Source organism: Lissotriton helveticus, chromosome 3_1, assembly GCF_964261635.1.
Source record: "Lissotriton helveticus chromosome 3_1, aLisHel1.1, whole genome shotgun sequence".
Taxonomy (NCBI): Eukaryota; Metazoa; Chordata; class Amphibia; order Caudata; family Salamandridae; genus Lissotriton; species Lissotriton helveticus.
In genome coordinates this window covers 124,859,810-124,877,743 of record NC_136061.1, presented here as the reverse complement: position 1 = coordinate 124,877,743, position 17,934 = coordinate 124,859,810, and positions in this window count along the sequence as shown.

Here is a 17,934-nt window from a genome sequence, read left to right as displayed (position 1 = left end):
CAATTCTCCGATCATTCCAGTCATGAAACGTACTGATCCGAATGCACCCCCAGTATATCGATTAGTGATTGATTTGCGAGAGCTTAATAAATGTATTATTCCTCAGTACCCAGTTGTCCCAGATATTTCTTCCCTGTTAACAGCCATTGATTCCGAAGCCATGTTTTTCACTGTTATTGACCTCAAGAATGCATTTTTTAGTGTTCCAATTCATCCAGACAGCCAGTTTCTTTTCGGATTCTGTTTAAATGGAAGGAGCTATATGTTTACACGCGCTCCTCAAGGTTTCACAGAAAGCCCTAGTATTTACAGTCAAGCACTCAAGAGACAACTAGACAACATTCACATGCCAACTGACACTGCCCTGCTCCAGTATGTCGATCTACTGATCACAGCCCGTTCTGAACGTGCTTGCGAGCGAGCATCACTTACAGTTCTGTATTTTCTAGCCGAGATGGGGCACAAGGTGTCACCTTCGAAGCTTCAATTCTGTGTCCAGCAAGTGGTATACTTAGGACACTTGCTGTCCAAGAGGGGTAGGCAGTTGACACCCGACCGTATCCAGTTAATAGCGAGTCTTCCCCAGCCAAGAACCCAGAAGGAGGTACGTGCCTTTATCGGCCTTACTTCTTATTGTAGACAATGGATTCCCCAGTATGCATTCCTAGCCAAGCCACTGATACAGTTAACGACACAGGAGGCAGCCGTATCGACTGTCCTCCCTTGGACATCTGACCATACACTTAGTTTCAACGAGTTAAAGAAAGCCCTATGTCAAGCTCCAGTTCTAGCTACACCGAACTACAGTAAGCCTTTTACACTTTTCGTTACTGAACGCGAAGGTACAGCATTATCTGTCCTCACACAAGATCAAGCAGGTCAATACAAGCCCTGTGCTTATTTTTCGAGCACATTAGATCCAGTCGCCCAGGCGTTGCCTGCGTGCCTCAAGTCAGTTGCAGCCACAGCACTAGCTATCAGACAAAGTGATTCTATAGTTTTAGGACATTCCTTGACAGTACAAGTTCCACATTCAGTAGAAGTTCTTTTAAACCGAACACAAACTCAGCACTTGACAATTGCACGTTTAACAGGTTATGAATTGACACTGTTCCAGCCACACATAGAAATCAGACGCTGCAACGTTCTGAATCCTGCTACACTGTTACCATCAGTTAGTTCAAATCCAGACCCACATGACTGTGTGGAAGTAGTTAACATTACGACAAAGCCAAGACAAGACCTGACAGACATTCCGTTACCAGATCCTGACCTGACACTTTATGTGGATGGTTCATGTATGAGAACTAGTACAGGAGAACTAGTCGCCGCGTATGCAGTGACTACTGACACTGAAGTTATTGAAACACACCGTATTGATACCCTGTCTGCTCAAGCAGCAGAGCTAGTCGCTCTGACACAAGCCTGTATACATGCCAAGAACCTGAAGGTTAATGTTTACACAGATTCACGTTACGCATTCGGAGTTGTACACGACTTCGGAGTGCTCTGGCAGGAGAGAGGTTTTATGACTTCTCATGGAACCAAGATTCAGCATGGTCTCCTTATTCAAGCCCTGTTAGATGCCATACATTTACCGACATCTATTGCTATCATGAAGTGCAAAGCACATACGAAAGTCACTGACATTATTTCCCAAGGTAATGATCTAGCAGACCGCACAGCCAAGCTTACAGCACAGACTCCAGACATTCCAGTTAATCTGACACATACTCCAGATCCGATTACATGCATGACAGTTAAGGACCCTACACAAGATGTCATAGATATACAGTTACATGCTACCCCTGATGAAATCAAGAAATGGTCTGTACAAGGAGGGGTCCAGACAGATCAAGGATGGTTAACGAAGGGTAGAGCCACATGGTTTCTCCCCGATTCTATGGTTCAAGTTATTATCAATACCGCACATAGTCCAGCACATTTAGGAGAAAAAGCTATGTTAGACAGTATCCAGAACATTTGGTTCAACAAGCATTTACGAGCTGCAGCCAAGCAGAAAGTCCGTACCTGTATGATATGTTGTCAGTTTAATCCAGGTAAAAGTGTCCCGGTGGAACAAGGTGGTTTCCAGCCCCCTGACCACCCTTTTGAGGTCCTCCAGATGGATTATATTCAAATGGAGCGATGTCGAGGTTTCAAGTATGTCCTTGTAGTTGTATGCGCTTTGTCCAGGTGGACAGAAGCATATCCAGTCCCAGATTACACAGCCGCGACCACTGCCAAGCAGTTGGTTCGTGAATTCTTCCCTAGATACGGACTCCCTAGAGTCGTATATTCTGATAACGGCCAGCCATTCTCATCTGAACTCATGAAACACGTTTCCCTTTTGTTAGGGTACCAGTGGAAGTTCCATTGTGTACGCCATCCAGAAGCAGCTGGACTAGTCGAAAGGCATAATCAGACTCTGAAAATCCGCATTGCAAAAGTCTGTAAGGACAAAGGTGTGGACTGGTTAATAGCTCTGCCAGTCGCTTTATTTTATATGCGTATGGTCGCACATTCCAGATCAGGTCTGTCCCCGTATGAGGTCGTATTCGGCCGCCCCCCTAACATGTGGGGTACTCCTAGACCCCGAAGTATTACCGATGTTTCATGTAATATGCTGACAGATTACCTAGCTTCCTTGATGTCTGCCCTCAACTCATGTCGTTCACAGGTTGCCGCCGCATTTCCAGACAATACCGAGGTGGCACCGCACGAGATCGTTCCAGGTTCCCTAGTGATGATCAGAAATTTCGACAGATCAAGTCCGCTGGAACCACGTTGGAAGGAGCCACGTCAGGTCCTCTTGACCACCCGAACTGCCGTCAAGTTGGAAGGCAGGAAGGGGTGGGTCCACCTTTCTCATGTAAAACTTTTCAAAGGATCGAAACCAGTCTTCAAGAACATTTCCAAGAACATTTCCCAGGATTCGAAGGATTGCCAGAACATTGTTTTAAAGGACTGTCCCGCACAAAACATTATTACAACCCCTCCCTTGTTAGAGAAAACTCCGCAACAGGAGTATAAGTTAAAGCTCAGGTCTAATAAGTCAGCCAGTTTGATTGTATAAGTCCTCCCCTAGGTGAAACGGTTAGACTGTTTCTGACATGTATAAAATAGACCCCCATAGTGAGAGAGTCAGTCAAAGCTCAATCAAATGTATCGTTTTTCTGAGTTTCATATTATTCATCAGCATAATGATTTCCTGCACCAGCTATGCTTTCTATCTGTGTTTTTCAGTTCCTCATGTAAATATGTCTGTTCATGCTACAGTAGAGCACACGTTTAGTGATCTGCCTCCTCACGAATATTCATACCGCCTCGCTATGCGTAATAACACATTTATCCGTATGTTACATTATTCACACCAGACCAGCAATGCCACTAATTGTTGGGTGTGTGGTCGACTCCCCCCTTTCCAGACACCGAAGGGAGTTCTGCCACTCTTTCCTTATCCATTCTCACACAATGGTTCGTGTGGAGCATGGTCCACGTTAACGTCATCCTCAACAGATATGTCTTTTCTTAACAGTACATGTTTCCCAGACAAGCAAGGTTTCCCCCACAGAACAGGTTTAGATTTAGAAAATGAAGTATATAATTTAGGAAATTATTCGTCGAATTTCATGGTTCTGAATGTTCAGTCTGATACTACTCCAGACTCACCCGCTATTTCAGTACTACCAGTCAAAGGCGAATTATGTGTCCGTAGTTATGGTTCTGTACACATAGGTCATAGTGAATGTACTACTGTTATCCAGTATAGTGACAGTGGGAAATCTATTTTCAAAGCTTCACGTCATTCTTATTTTATTTGTGGTCAAACTGCATATGTCCGTCTGCCCCTCGATTGGGAGGGAACCTGTTACATTGCTTTCCTACTGCCACCTGTTTTTCTAGCCCCACCTGACTATCATAGGAATTCTTTCTTAGTACACACTAGACACAAGAGAAATCTCCCGATTGTTGATTATACTGAAACCGCCGCAGAGCAATTCATTGATATTGATAAAGGTGTTTTCCCTTATTTAGGCACAGTTGTAAATAGTAAGCTAATCCGTAGGTTAACAAGAACCCTTGAAGCAGTAGTAGATGAGACTGCCTCCGCTCTAGGTAACTTAACTGAAGAACAATCCTTTATGAGAATTGTCGTTTTACAGAATCGTCTCGTCCTTGACGTCATACTGGCCGATAGGGGCGGGGCCTGTAGAATTCTCGGATCCAGTTGTTGTATTTTCATTCCAAATAACGCGCCGTCTGTTTATTCAGCTATAACCAGACTCCATAAAATTGCCCATCTGTTACACCAAGACCCAGGCACCTGGACATGGTCCGGTTGGTTCTGGAATATAATTTCCGCATGGGGATGGAAAGTCCTGTCCTTTTTAGGTATTGCAGTAGCGATCATATTTAGCTGCTGCCTCTGTATACAATGTGGCCCTGCGATTTGCAGCATGTGTGCTACCTCTTGTATCCCCAGTCCCAAGCCCCGTTCTAAATCTCGTTCCAAGACAATTCGAGACGAGCAAATGGTACTGTATGAAATGATAGACGGTATCATGAATATTGATGTTTCCTGATGGAAACGTAGTGACAAGGAGGGAATGTGGAAAAGTAAATTTTGCCATGTTCTGTGTCCCTACGCCTCATCCATCATATGTTATGTGTGCATGATCAATATGCATATGTTATTCCCCATTCCTGATTAATGACGCAATTACAGTTGTGTCCACCTCTAGTATGTTAGTTTCCAGTCCTCGTGAATACTACGAATATCAGGCCTATGTAAGTAATGTTGCCACGTTTCTCAGTGTGCACGTTATTCAATTATAAAGTCCCCGTTTCCAGGCCTCAAAAAGGGCCCGGACCACAGATTCAGCTCCTGTCTCCTGAAAGCCTCGCTGAGGAGCGATACAGCCCCCACCTGTATCCTCGACCCTTCACTTACTTCCTGCCTTGCAGTGCCCGGTGCACCCCGGCTCTGCCTCTGAGTCTGCCAAAAGTATGTTATAGTTCCAGTTATCAGTTCAGTCCTCCTCCTCTGCATTCCTAAGCTACTGAACTGCATCAATAGTTTCCGTCATTGTCTAGCCTTCTCGTCTCCACGTTGGAGAAATACTGTATTTAATGGTCACTTAATATTCTTCACGCACTACATGTAGAATAATGCATGGTCCAGTCTTAGAATCAAGTTAGCTTTTCCCCTCATGACTTCTAGTTTATATCAACATGTTCCCTAAACAGTAGATACCAGATAGGGTTTAGGTACATGTCGCTCCGACCCTCCAGACTCTAGTCTCTGCTCCTAGCGCAGAGTTCGTAGCCCCCAGCTTCTCCTAGTAATACGTCATTGCTAGTTTTCGCGCACCATTAGGTTAGAGGTCCCGGCTCCTTAGGTAGCCCCCTCCAATGTTTCCGCCCATTCATGACATATTCTGTTACGTTTTGCACCACATGTCTATGTATACGCCCAGTTACACCTCTTTTTACTGTTATCTCTCGCGACTGCTACGCGTCACGCTTTTTACTCCACCTACTGTTACGCCCACTGCAATGTAATGCTATGTGTTTGCGCTATGTATATAAATCAATGTTTTGTTATTAAATGTTAGCGCGCTCATCCCAGACCTAGCCCCAGCAGCTGCTGGGCCTCTTTTCCCCTGCTGGGCCCCAGTTGTCCTGCTGGGCCTTATTGTCCTATTCCCATGCAGGTTGTCCTGATCCTGTCCTTATGCTGTAATAAACCTGCAGAAACTCCTACTACCTCGAATCTTGACTCTTATTTATTGAGCTATCTGTTATGCTATAAGTCTAGTCAAAAATAGGGTATTATTTATTTATTTACCACACAGGGCAAGCCCTCCTCAATCACTCAGGGTTAGACACGGGTCACACCCCGCTCCTCCGGCTTCGCCCTCCCTCGTGCAACGACACAGGCCTTCATTCTTCAGCTACGTATCCCTGCTATAGGGCACCGGCTTTTGATTGCCTCGGCGCGTAGCCACCCTGACAGTTCTAACCCAATCACTGATGCACAGGTCCAGGCGGGTAGCCCACCTCCATATGTCTCGTGCCCTGGATGGGAAGCAAACCGCCCCGTCCGTATCCGCCACTCCTATGCAGGGGTTAGCTGTACTTTGATACTCCCTCCTCAAAGGTCACCCTCTCAAATGCAACCGGTACCTTCCAGGAAGTAATCGGGGTTCCACAGGGGCCCAATGCAGCGCTGCTCCACAGAGTGGCACAGTTTCCGCAGAGCGAGGAACACAGTCACTGTCAGCATGCAACAGACCTTAATTATCCAATGCTTTCATCAATGGGGTGGCCAAGCGCGGTCGCTCCAATATAGCTCCTGCATCGCTTCCCTTCCTCAGTATCACAGGGTCCACAGCCGTTCCTCCTCTCAATCAGTCCGCGCTACGCCGCAGACCTGCCCCTGCACCCACCTCCTCAGTACTGGGCGCAAGCCCGCAGCGCAGCACTCACCGGGACCAGCGGGGGGCTCGCACCCTCCTGCAGCTCGCCGTCCACAGCTCGTCGTCCTGCACGTCATAGGTGCCACTTCACCCCGCAGGGCCGCGGGGTCCCGCAAAGGTCCAGGCCGATATCCCGCTTCCGCCTCTGGTCCTAGTCCCGGAGCTGCACCTTCAGGGAATCGCCGGTAGTCCCAGAGCTGCGCCTTCAGGAGACCGCCGGCCCCCACAACCAGGCTATCGCTGAGGCGCTCCCCACTCAGCTCCCGTACTGCAGGTGCCCTCAATCGCCCACAGAACCGTAATTGCCGTCATATGCGCTGAGCGATATCCGGACCCTCCTCCAAGCAGACGCCATCTTAGGTCGCTGTCTTCATATCGGCTCCTGGTTCGTCGTGGCTCTCTAGCGAGGGTCCCACCTCTAGTCCGCCCCCCCGCTCGACCCCTCAGCAGGCTGGCCCGTGCTCCGTATGCCCTTCGAGGACCCGTCCGGTTCTCTTATCAACCTCTCATTACACCGCTCCTCTCCTAGCATTCACCCCGGTTCAAGGCCGCCGCCATCTTGTCGTCGGCTCCCGGCTCCTCCAGATATTCAACCGGCTCTCGTTGCGTCGCTGGGTCCCCAGTCTCAACAAAAGTGGGCGCAACGGCTGCCCCCGGTGTTCTGCACAATATTCCTGCACTGTGAGCGAATTTCAGGATATTTGGCAGGATGAAGTTCGGGATCGGGCGCGGAGCTACAGGCTCACGCCGCCGTCCCCATCGGCCCCCAAGCCATGCCGCAGCATGTGGGTCATGTAGTAATGTTCTAAATTGTCCAATGGATGAGAGGCGGTTAGAAGAGAGGTGCTGTGTTGCTGTATCTGTGTTAGGTGTGGTGGAAGAGTGAAAGCTTGGCATTGGAGTTTGTTCCGTTGTGTGGTTTGAAAGGTGGGTATATGTTTGTATTTTGTGATGGTAAGTATTATGAGGTGTTGCGCTTTGAAGATCTTGTTGTGCTGGTGTGTGTGATATGTTTTGTTTTTGAGGAGTAGTGAAAAAGGGTGCAGATGTATATGTTTCATGCAATGGATTTGGTTGTGTAGTATTGTTTGTGATAGGAGGATGTGACGTAGAGGGGGTGGTTATGTGTTTATGAGTAGAGTGTATGTTGTGTGTTGGAGGGAATGAAGTAGAGGTGAGAGTGTTTATCTTAGACTGGTTTGTTGCAAGAGTTACAAAGTGTGGTGGTGTGCAGTGTGTTGTGCGTTAGTGTTATTATGGTAGGAGGGAGAGGAGGGTGTTTGTTGGACAACTGATGGAAGGATGATTATATGTTTGTTAGTGATAAAAGGTGGTCTGTTAGGTGTAATTACAGCAGGGAGAGTGTGTCTGAATGGGATGTAGTTCTGTTTCAATCACAGAAATGTAAGGAAAAATAGTGATTTCTGACAAACTTTGAGGTTTACAGGGCTTCTGGGTTAACCTAGTGAAAGTCACACAAGTAGCACACCTCTATACTCTCCTGGTTATCTAGTTTTTATAAATTGTACCGGCTTGCTAGATTTCCCTGGGTCCCTAAGTTTGGGTCCAAGATGCACAGATGCCAATTTTGCTAAACAGGGTTAGTTTTGAGTGATATCCATGTTGTGTTTTTGGCTGTTTTCTGGCACGGACTCTAGGCCTACCCACACAAGTGAGGTACCATTTTTATTGGGAGACTTGAGGGAATGCTGGGTTAAACGAAGTTTGTTGTTGCTTCCCTCAGATTTCAGAACTTTCCATCACAGAACTGTGAGAAAAATGTTTTTGTAGTCAAAGTTTGTGGTTTGCAAGGGATTCTGCATAAAAAACCTGGAGAGAGCAATCGAATTCATCCCACCCTGGATCCCCCATATGTCTAGTTTACAAAAATGTGCAAGTTTGCTAGGTTTCCTTAGGTGCCAGCTAAGCTAGGGACTAAAATCTACGGTTACCCACTTTGCAAAAAAAGGGTTTGTTTTGAGTGGAAAAATGTGATGTATCCATTTTGCTCTTAGGGCTGTTTCCTGTTGTGGGCACTATACAAGTGAGGAGCCACTTTTATCAGGAGACTTGGGGGAATTCTTGGTGGAAAGAAGTTTGTGGCTCCCTGAAGATTCCAGACCTTTCCATTACAGAAACACAGCTTAGTTGTTAACTCTGGGTACCTTGGTTTCTTAGAAAACCTACAGCCCCTATTTATCCCCACAACAAGAAGGGTATAGAGGATGTAATGGTATATTGCTTTTGTAAATCGTCCATTGCAATCTGCACATATAACCGCTTGCTGAATTTGGAATTTAGCCTACTTTTCAGAAACCTATAGATTTTTTGGATCTCCCATGGGTTTCACACTGGTGTCCACCACAAACTGGAAGTAGGCCAAGAGCAACAAAAAATAGCAACAATTGATTATCTCGTTGAAAAATGGTAAAACTGTTAAAAAGTTAGTCTTTTTTATACAGCTCTGCATGTTGAAGATGATGACTTTAGCACAGCAAACCGTTCTTTGGTGCCTTTTTAGAAAAAAAATTACACATTTATCCAGAGAACTATTTTTCCTATTTTTTCAAAAGACCTCAAAAAGTAGCTATATTTTACCTATTTTCTCAGTTCCCTCCAGAGGAATCCACAAACCCTGAGTATCTTTAGAATCCCCAGGATGTTGGAAAAAAGGAAGTAAAGTTAGAGAGGATACCTTATGAGGAAAAAGAGTTATGGAGCCCTTTGAGCAAACTACCCAAAATAGCCAAAAAAGAAGGGCTCAGCACCGAGGGGAAAAGACCCAGCAAGCTCAGACGCAGGGCTTGATTACGACGTTGGTGGAAAGCCTCGACCAGTGTTTTTTTTGGGACATGGTAGATTAAATGTCCGACCGCAAATTCGGATGACGGGGGTCGGAGTTTAAACCTGCAGGGGGATTCGGATGTGGTTCCAACGGGCTAAGGCCGTTTAATCTCTTAATGACGGCAGCCCCGCCGTCTGGATTATGATGTCAGTTTCCGACAGCCATTGCAGGTCAGCCTTTTCTTATGGTGCCCCCCTAGGCATCCCTGCACCGTGTGGCAGACACCATGAGGGCTTTTCCCACCCGCACCACAAGCTTTCATTGTGAAATGGATGTTTGCGACCACCCGATGGGCGGTCGCATCGTAATAGTTCGGTCGGAACCTCTGGTTCTATTCCACAACAGAATAGAACTGCCCATTCCAATAATATTTTTGACATGATATTTATCTATCACAATATTTGTGTTCTTGATATTATGGCAGTGAACCTGACACGTCACAGTAGAAAGCAGCAAATATAGGACAGGGATGCCTGCACTTCTCAAACAGGCTATTTAAAATAACTCGCCAGCATAGGCATAGTTCAAGGACAAACCCTCTGTAGTGAGTAGGACAATATATGGCTCTTGTAGTACTGGCCAATGGCCGGTTTGTAACAGAGACCATCACTTCTGCTTTGACCCATTAATTTACCAAAATGGCTCCAGGTGACCCCTTAAGGGTGTGAGTCTTGAGGCTTTGTTGACAATCACATCAAACTACCCCAGATTCAACGATCTTCGCTCACTGGGGCTTAGTGATGAATCAAGTAGTCCTGCAGCAGTCCTTCTCTAGCACATAACTTGCAACTACAAACCAACCCTCAATCTCAGCAATTCATGGCAACCCAGCTAAGTAAACTCTGTTTTGTTCCCAGGTTTGCCAGCTAAGAGAGAGAACACAAGCTACCTGCCTCTTTTGTAGACTGCAGCAAGGGCACAAGAGGAAACTAAGCACTGACAGTTTTTGTGTTCTATCTATGAAGGGGTGTGTAATGTGAACAATTTTGGAAGTGTGTGTGCGTGTGTGTGTGTGTGTGTGTGTGCGTGTGTGTTTGAGTGAGTGTGCAGGAAACTGGCACTCGTTAGTAGTGAAAACCCCATCAGCCTGTGGTCACCCTCTACCCTCATGAGCAGGTATACTGTATGCAAGTGAGTAGAATGAGAAACTGACAAAACCTCTCAGCAGGGCTGCTATTCTTTAATTGGGACAGTATCTGCACTTCTCAGCAGCGATGTTGTTATCAGTGGGACAGAGCTATCACTTCTCAGCAGGGCTGCTGTACTTTCAATGTCTCAGTGCCTGCACTTCTCAGCAGGGATGTTGTTATCAGTGGGACAGAGCTGTCACTTCTCAGCTGGGCTGCTGTACTTTCAATGTCTCAGTGCCTGCACTTCTCAGCAGGGATGTTGCACTATCAGGGGGACGGTGAAGTCACTTCTCAGCAGGACTGATATACATTCAACTGGACTGTACCTTTACTTTCTAGGAGAGATGGGGTACTATCATTGGGACAGAGCTATCACTTCTCAGCAGGGCTGCTGTACTTTCAATGTCTCAGTACCTGCACTTCTCAGCAGCGATGTTGTTATCAGTGGGACAGAGCTATCACTTCTCAGCAGGGCTGCTGTACTTTCAATGTCTCAGTGCCTGCACTTCTCAGCAGGGATGTTGCACTATCAGGGGGACGGTGAAGTCACTTCTCAGCAGGGCTGATATACGTTCAACTGCACTGTACCTTTACTTTCTAGGAGAGATGAGGTACTATCATTGGGACAGAGCTATCACTTCTCAGCAGGGCTGCTGTACTTTCAATGTCTCAGTACCTGCACTTCTCAGCAGCGATGTTGTTATCAGTGGGACAGAGCTATCACTTCTCAGCAGGGCTGCTGTACTTTCAATGTCTCAGTACCTGCACTTCTCAGCAGGGATGTTGTTATCAGTGGGACAGAGCTGTCACTTCTCAGCTGGGCTGCTGTACTTTCAATGTCTCAGTGCCTGCACTTCTCAGCAGGGATGTTGCACTATCAGGGGGACGGTGAAGTCACTTCTCAGCAGGACTGATATACATTCAACTGGACTGTACCTTTACTTTCTAGGAGAGATGGGGTACTATCATTGGGACAGAGCTATCACTTCTCAGCAGGGCTGCTGTACTTTCAATGTCTCAGTACCTGCACTTCTCAGCAGCGATGTTGTTATCAGTGGGACAGAGCTATCACTTCTCAGCAGGGCTGCTGTACTTTCAATGTCTCAGTGCCTGCACTTCTCAGCAGGGATGTTGCACTATCAGGGGGACGGTGAAGTCACTTCTCAGCAGGGCTGATATACGTTCAACTGCACTGTACCTTTACTTTCTAGGAGAGATGAGGTACTATCATTGGGACAGAGCTATCACTTCTCAGCAGGGCTGCTGTACTTTCAATGTCTCAGTACCTGCACTTCTCAGCAGCGATGTTGTTATCAGTGGGACAGAGCTATCACTTCTCAGCAGGGCTGCTGTACTTTCAATGTCTCAGTACCTGCACTTCTCAGCAGGGATGTTGTTATCAGTGGGACAGAGCTGTCACTTCTCAGCTGGGCTGCTGTACTTTCAATGTCTCAGTGCCTGCACTTCTCAGCAGGGATGTTGCACTATCAGGGGGACGGTGAAGTCACTTCTCAGCAGGGCTGATATACGTTCAACTGCACTGTACCTTTACTTTCTAGGAGAGATGAGGTACTATCATTGGGACAGAGCTATCACTTCTCAGCAGGGCTGCTGTACTTTCAATGTCTCAGTACCTGCACTTCTCAGCAGCGATGTTGTTATCAGTGGGACAGAGCTATCACTTCTCAGCAGGGCTGCTGTACTTTCAATGTCTCAGTACCTGCACTTCTCAGCAGGGATGTTGTTATCAGTGGGACAGAGCTGTCACTTCTCAGCTGGGCTGCTGTACTTTCAATGTCTCAGTGCCTGCACTTCTCAGCAGGGATGTTGCACTATCACGGGGACGGTGAAGTCACTTCTCAGCAGGACTGATATACATTCAACTGGACTGTACCTTTACTTTCTAGGAGAGATGGGGTACTATCATTGGGACAGAGCTATCACTTCTCAGCAGGGCTGCTGTACTTTCAATGTCTCAGTACCTGCACTTCTCAGCAGCGATGTTGTTATCAGTGGGACAGAGCTATCACTTCTCAGCAGGGCTGCTGTACTTTCAATGTCTCAGTGCCTGCACTTCTCAGCAGGGATGTTGCACTATCAGGGGGACGGTGAAGTCACTTCTCAGCAGGGCTGATATACGTTCAACTGCACTGTACCTTTACTTTCTAGGAGAGATGAGGTACTATCATTGGGACAGAGCTATCACTTCTCAGCAGGGCTGCTGTACTTTCAATGTCTCAGTACCTGCACTTCTCAGCAGCGATGTTGTTATCAGTGGGACAGAGCTATCACTTCTCAGCAGGGCTGCTGTACTTTCAATGTCTCAGTACCTGCACTTCTCAGCAGGGATGTTGTTATCAGTGGGACAGAGCTGTCACTTCTCAGCTGGGCTGCTGTACTTTCAATGTCTCAGTGCCTGCACTTCTCAGCAGGGATGTTGCACTATCAGGGGGACGGTGAAGTCACTTCTCAGCAGGACTGATATACATTCAACTGGACTGTACCTTTACTTTCTAGGAGAGATGGGGTACTATCATTGGGACAGAGCTATCACTTCTCAGCAGGGCTGCTGTACTTTCAATGTCTCAGTACCTGCACTTCTCAGCAGCGATGTTGTTATCAGTGGGACAGAGCTATCACTTCTCAGCAGGGCTGCTGTACTTTCAATGTCTCAGTGCCTGCACTTCTCAGCAGGGATGTTGCACTATCAGGGGGACGGTGAAGTCACTTCTCAGCAGGGCTGATATACGTTCAACTGCACTGTACCTTTACTTTCTAGGAGAGATGAGGTACTATCATTGGGACAGAGCTATCACTTCTCAGCAGGGCTGCTGTACTTTCAATGTCTCAGTACCTGCACTTCTCAGCAGGGATGTTGTTATCAGTGGGACAGAGCTGTCACTTCTCAGCTGGGCTGCTGTACTTTCAATGTCTCAGTGCCTGCACTTCTCAGCAGGGATGTTGCACTATCAGGGGGACGGTGAAGTCACTTCTCAGCAGGGCTGATATACGTTCAACTGCACTGTACCTTTACTTTCTAGGAGAGATGAGGTACTATCATTGGGACAGAGCTATCACTTCTCAGCAGGGCTGCTGTACTTTCAATGTCTCAGTACCTGCACTTCTCAGCAGCGATGTTGTTATCAGTGGGACAGAGCTATCACTTCTCAGCAGGGCTGCTGTACATCCAATGTCTCAGTACCTGCACTTCTCAGCAGGAATGTTGCACTATCAGGGGGACGGTGAAGTCACTTCTCAGCAGGGCTGATATACGTTCAACTGCACTGTACCTTTACTTTCTAGGAGAGATGAGGTACTATCATTGGGACAGAGCTATCACTTCTCAGCAGGGCTGCTGTACTTTCAATGTCTCAGTACCTGCACTTCTCAGCAGCGATGTTGTTATCAGTGGGACAGAGCTATCACTTCTCAGCAGGGCTGCTGTACTTTCAATGTCTCAGTGCCTGCACTTCTCAGCAGGGATGTTGCACTATCAGGGGGACGGTGAAGTCACTTCTCAGCAGGGCTGATATACGTTCAACTGCACTGTACCTTTACTTTCTAGGAGAGATGGGGTACTATCATTGGGACAGAGCTATCACTTCTCAGCAGGGCTGCTGTACTTTCAATGTCTCAGTACCTGCACTTCTCAGCAGGGATGTTGTTATCAGTGGGACAGAGCTGTCACTTCTCAGCTGGGCTGCTGTACTTTCAATGTCTCAGTGCCTGCACTTCTCAGCAGGGATGTTGCACTATCAGGGGGACGGTGAAGTCACTTCTCAGCAGGACTGATATACTTTCAACTGGACTGTACCCTTACTTTCTAGGAGAGATGAGGTACTATCATTGGGACAGTGCTATCACCCTCAGTAGGCCTGCGATTCTTTCAAATGGACCGAACCAGTAGTTCAGAGCAAGGCCGCTGCACTATCGGTGGGACAAAATTATAATTCCTCACCAGGGCAGTGATACTTTCAACTTTACAGTACTAGTACTTCCCAGCAGGCTGCTACACTTTCAATAGGACAGTAGACACACTTCCCTGCGGGCTGCAATATAAATAATGGGACAGTACTTTCACTTTTCAGCAGGGCTCCTATACTTTTCACTGTGCAGCACTACCCAGGAGGGCAACTGTAAATTTAGTAGGACAATTCCAGTACTTCATCTCAAGTCTGCTATACATTTCATGGGACAGTACTATTACAGGTGGGTTGATATATCTTTGAGGGAACAAAACTATGACTTCTATACTTTAAATTATGTGCTACAGCTGAGACATTTCGAAAAAATGGCAGTAAATCTCTACAGCACTACAATCATTTTAATAACAGAATAATAACTGGGAGCCTGCAAACCGTGTAAAAAAATCCCATCTATAATTTCCATGCTACAGGCTACGTGTGACCTCCCTAGCCGCATGTAATAAAGAAATGACCTAGCCGCTCAACTGTAAAAAATTATTACAGGTGAGTTTCGACATCACAATGCTTCCTGCCTGAGCCAGCTGTAGTGGGGGAAAGAAGGGCTACAGAGCATAATTACAGCCTTACTTTAAAAAACGAAAACCAAACGTGGGTGTTCCTTATTCCGCTCTGATAAGTAGCAAGGAGATATTTATGGCACCATGTTTCTTTTTTCGACACTTTAGGTAATTACTAGAAAGATAGAATGTTTCTGCATGTTTATACACCTTTCAGCTTCAGGTTTATTTTTAATCTGACTTGTATTAAATTGATTCTTCTACCTTTTTGCAACAAATATCGAACTTATTTTTTGGTGTGTTTAATTTGGCTCTAGGCTGTGGGAGGATATTATTACGCCCCGAGCTACCGACTTTGGAATTGTGGACCCAGGTTCGTGTCTCAGTATCAGCTCCACGATCCTAACCTCCCTGTGGAACCAAAAAAAGGAATGTGACCCTGTGCAATGTAACTGGTGCTCATTAAAAAAACAAGCATTTGCAGTGCAATAGGTCTCGCATTAGGAAATTTTGAGCTTTTGGTATTGTAAATGACAATGTTTTTATTTATGTGTTTGTTTTGAAAATAGCTAAATTAATACCTTTGTTATTTACAATGCCAATAGTTTCAACTTTCGCAAATGTGACACCTATAGCATTTGTAATGCGATATGTGTTGTATTTACGTGACTTAGATGTATTGATATTACAAATAACAATGGCTTTTTATATTTTTAATAATTAATACTTAAATAAAAGTTTTGGTAATTTATAATAGCAATAGTTTAAACTTTTGTAAATAACTTTTGTGAAGATTATGTTCATTGTATTTTATTGTGACGAAAATCCAAGAACAGAAGTGAAATATTAACATCTTTTTCTGACATTTGTAATAAAGCTTGAAACATTGAGAGAATATATTTGAACTAGGTGTTGTTAAATGGTTGCAAAGATTGATGCCCAAATAACACTGCGGATGTAGGTTCACATTTATATAACAGTTATTGTTGATTTAAATATATTTATGGATGAAGCAACTAGCACTAAATTGTACGAGCGAAAGGCATGGTTGTCTGTAATTACTTTGTTTGTATACCAGCCTGGGCAAACACAGGTAAAAGATCTGACGTGAAAACTAGATATCAAAGAGTTACAGCTGGTTTAAGCAGCCGTTCATGAAATTGTGTTTGGATGTAGCTCCTATAAAGACAACTATAATGTCAGGCGGGAGGAAGTTGATCTGAGAATCACACTGGTTACTACCTCATAGGTTGCAAGACAACTTTACACAGGAAAACACATTTTAACAATGGTCTTTGTAACACACTGCAAAGTGAAATAGTCGGGTTGCTTTTTCTCGTGGAAAGGCCAACTACTGAATTTATTTTGCAAATGATTTTTTTAATCTAATTTTTTGCTCACAACAACCCGCGATTATACTAAATTCAGCCGATTAAAGTTATTCACTATTTTGGGTCGCACCAGGTAACCAGATATTTTTACCTTTCCCAGGGTTCCAATCCTTGCCTGACACTGCTGCAGTCAAGGTGAGAATGACAAACACGTGAGAGGAGCGGGGTCCGACGGCCTTACTACCTCACCAGGAGAAAGGACGCACGCGGTGCATTCTTACAGCTATCGCTCACCTCTAATGTCAAGAAGGCCAGGTCACAACATGCATCTGGACGTCTTACCCTGTTTCGCGCCCAGTGCTGCTAGTTTAAACAGGCCTGTGTTGTTCTGTGACTCTCAGCACTTCCACTTGTTATACCCCTACATCCCGGGTGCCGTGTCTCACAAGTCTAACAGACTAAGCTGTACTCTTAGCTTTCTCCGCAATGGACCGTGCGGTGAGCTACTGGCTTTATGAAAGCAGTGCAATGGTGCTATGGTTAGGTAAATGTTAAATTAATCACTAATTTACTTGGTTTTGCAGCCTCCGTGTGGCCGCGGCAACTACTCCAGCAATCGTTGGCTTGGCCACGATTCTGGGCCTGGCTCGGTAACTCTCCTTGCACTGCGGTATCTGTGTACTTATGCTTTGACACCGGCCTTCTCGGACACCAGCACCTTGGACGGCTCCAAGACTTCGTTCACGTTGCATGCTGGGTCAGATTATTTTAACAGAATGCATGCGGTATGCAAGGAACAGAGCTGCCATAGCATAGCCAGTGTGTTTATGGAGATGACGAGACACGTACAGGGCAGTGAGATTGCCCGCCAGCGCGCAGCACACCTAGAGTTCCCGCTTCCTGAATCCCCGACCTCACTGTAGTGTCCAGCCCAATAACTCAGGCGGACACAGTGTGGTAGGGTCATGGACCTTCTTTATTAATCATCCTCCTTCTTCAAGTCCCAACAGCTTACTGCCCAGCTGCCCCTTTGTCTCCCAGCTCCTCCCTTTCCGCCTGCCCTCGTCCCTCCCTCGGGCCGGTCCTAGTGCCTGACCAGTTAGGTCACTGGGCACTTGCATAAAACTAGATATCAAAGAGTTACAGCTGGTTTAAGCAGCCGTTCATGAAATTGTGTTTGGATGTAGCTCCTATAAAGACATCTATAATGTCAGGCGGGAGGAAGTTGATCTGAGAATCACACTGGTTACTACCTCATAGGTTGCAAGACGACTTTACACAGGAAAACACATTTTAACAATGGTCTTTGTAACACACTGCAAAGTGAAATAGTCGGTTTGCTTTTTCTCCCGGAAAGGCCAACTACTGAATTTATTTTGCAAATGATTTTTTTTATCTAATTTTTTGCTCACAACAACCCGCGATTATACTAAATTCAGCCGATAAAAGTTATTCACTATTTGGGGTCGCACCAGGTAACCAGATATTTTTACCTTTCCCAGGGTTCCAATCCTTGCCTGACACTGCAGCAGTCCAGGTGAGAATGACAAACACGTGAGAGGAGCGGGGTCCGACGGCCTTACTACCTCACCAGGAGAAAGGACGCACGCGGTGCATTCTTACAGCTATCGCTCACCTCTAATGTCAAGAAGGCCAGGTCACA